We start from the raw sequence: 2,898 nt of genomic DNA on the forward strand, positions 1-2,898 counted from the left end.
TATAAAAAATTAGAGTTGTCACCCACCATGGACTCTAATTCAAAGCACTAGTCTTATAGATTTGGATAAAAGGGTTAGTTATACCTAATAGAATATCAATGTCACCCTTACTACATTCATTCAAATGAAATGTTACCTTTACTGAGTTTTTCTCACAAATCTATTTTTTAGTTGCTATTAATTTCCTAATTGTTTTAAGCTCATTTTCTATTTGTATTTTGAATTATTTCTAATTAGTTAAAAAAATCAATGCTAGTCCCTTAAAACAGATTTGTCGATTTGATTGTTCATGGAAATTTTGACATTAATCATTTTAAAAAAAACTTTGGTTTTCAAGAAAATTCGATATCAGATTCTTAAAAAAAGAACTTAAAAAAAATTATTCACAAAGAATTCAACATTGATCCCTTAAATAGAAGACATGTATTTCACAAAATTTATATGGAAGGAAACTATCCCTCATTCAACTAAGAAAAATCCAGACTGTGTATGTATTTTATATGGAAGGAAGATGCAAACCTAAGACATGAACTTGCTAAAAACAAATGGACCTCTAAAAACTGTTTTTATTTTTTCATGCAAAGGGAACTTTAGTGGAATTAAATGGATCCTTTGAGAAAAGTAACAGGTTTTAAGAATGACAATAACATGGTAAGCTGGAAGTTGCATGGCTTACACAAAAAAAAAAAAAAAAAGTTTTGATATTGCTTTTTGTAAAGATAATGGACATGGTATACAGAAACTTTATCTCCCTATTTATTTCAAACAAAAGGCTTGGAAGACTTGAAAACTGGTTTCATATGCAGACTCTTTTTTAATTTGTGTTAGTTTAAACCTGTCATCATGATCTTGAAACATTGCAAGACAGATTCAGTGAAAGACACAAAAATACCCTCTCATGCAGTAATTACAATTCTCTAGATTTGCAGTATAAGAAGCTTACGTGCACAGAAAACAAAAAAGAAAAATCCATAGCTGGAGTGTTTTTCTGTTCACAAATCTGTTTTCTTTCAGCATCACAGTACATTTCCCCTCACAGTGTTTTCTTTCTTGCTTATGTTCTTAGATAGTACTGAATTGCAGGGTTTCAAAAACAAGATTTCGAGTTGCAGCAACACGTTATCGACTGGATTATGCTCTCATGACTAAAAAAACCAACGATGATGACTTCTGTAGACCCTTAATTTTTTTATTGGGTTTATCTTTTCTTAAGATCAACGGATGGGTATTGCTTAACTGTTGTTGATGTAATTCTTGAGTTGAACTAGCGTAATTCAATGGTTTATTCCGTCTTCATCAAAGTATTTAAAGTGGGATCAAGTTAAAGCGGCTGCAGATGAAACATGGCTGGCTCTGTCAATGATGACATGCTTGAACCTCTTGAAACTGGGAAGGCTTGAAATCGTGGGTTTCTGGGCTTAAACCAATGTCCAGATTCTGTCAGAAAATTACCATCTGCCGTTTCTTGGGCTCAATTAGACCTACAGCCCATTTGTTTGTATACTCGTTTTCTAACTCATCCTTTATTTTAGTTTCCTCTACCTGAAATTTTCACCTGAATGTTGCTCCTGGATCCTGGGGAATTTCAACCTTAAAGCTCCCTGGAGGCTGCTGTATAACATTACTTACCTTTCTTATTACAAATATGTGGGCGAGTAGATAGATTTTTTCTGGTTCTTTTGGATACGCCAATGCATGTTGGACTACATAATGAGAACAATCCGTTCTGTAAAATTGCCTCGAAACTTCATTGAAAGAAGATTACACACACTGGCGCTGTATTAAATCAAGAGAGTGTGTAAATAGATTGGTTCATATCCAATGTATTTTAAAGAAATACCCTTATGGGATGTTTTTGAGATTTTTCTTGGATATATGTTATAGGATGATTAGTTCATCAGCTATGGCCTATAAGTATGTTGTATTATTGTTAAAGCCCTGCCTCATGATCGGCAGCGGCACCAATCTTTTGTAGAGTAAGCTTTTGGACACTGATCACATTATAAAGTTCATGTCAATGACGATCATTCACAGGAATAGGTTCACTAAACTCTCATCATGATATTGTAGCAAAGAACGAGATAAAACACGTAATTGTACCTGGTTTGTAGAGTTAACAATCCTTGTTCGTTGATGAGACACTTGTGCGCATTAGAATTATAGGACACACTATGTATCTGCCTTGAAGGTCTTGCTAATCCTCCTGCCTTTTGATAACACCTCCTTTTTTTGCTTCTTTTCTACTCTTTCTTGTTTTCTCTCCTTAGAATTTTCCTCCGCCCTCTGTCTGTCTCTTCATGTCTCACCGTATAAGTCTGCAGGGATGGAAGGGTATTTATAGGTTAACCTTCAGGGGTTGTTGAGGCGGTGATTTGGAGTAAAGAGGGCTAAAAATCTGGGAATTAAGGCCGATCGTTGGCATGCATTTGGAACAAATTTGGGGATCGGTTCAGGGAATCAATATTCATGGTTCTTCGAATTTTGATTGGAACTGGGGTGTTAATGAAAAGAATCGAAGATATTTTGGGCCATTCGAAGATCAATTATGGCTGGGAATTGAAGGAGAAGATAGCGACTCGGGCTAATATAACGAGAAACTTTTTTCCAGAATTGAAGAGAAATAGAACGACATGTCGTTCCTTTCAAAGTGGAATGATATTTTGTTCTGGGGTTTCGACCACGCGATGTTTCACTTTGAGTGGAACCACACGTCGTTTACAGTTAAAATTAGGGTTGTGTAGAAAATCCAATTTAGTCCCTTGATTTCGATGTTTTTTTGTTGTAATCCTTGGTTCTCTAGATTTTTAATTTAGAACAATTTGGACTTTTATCTTCAAATTTTCTTTTAATTAAACTATCAATTAACCCAACTTTAAACCCCTAAATTGTCTTATTTTA

The 2,898-nt window shown here is 34.6% G+C and overlaps 1 long non-coding RNA gene across 1 annotated transcript; it reads right to left on the reverse strand.

Moving 5' to 3' along the window:
- Nucleotides 1-944: 944 nt before the first annotated feature.
- LOC133699684 (uncharacterized) lies at nucleotides 945-2,545 on the reverse strand. The gene is made up of 2 exons (XR_009843309.1): nucleotides 2,101-2,545; nucleotides 945-1,776 (listed from the first exon to the last, which is right to left on the reverse strand). It is a non-coding gene; the product is annotated as an uncharacterized LOC133699684 (long non-coding RNA).
- Nucleotides 2,546-2,898: the final 353 nt, after the last annotated feature.

Source organism: Populus nigra, chromosome 1 (genome assembly GCF_951802175.1).
Source record: "Populus nigra chromosome 1, ddPopNigr1.1, whole genome shotgun sequence".
Taxonomy (NCBI): Eukaryota; Viridiplantae; Streptophyta; class Magnoliopsida; order Malpighiales; family Salicaceae; genus Populus; species Populus nigra.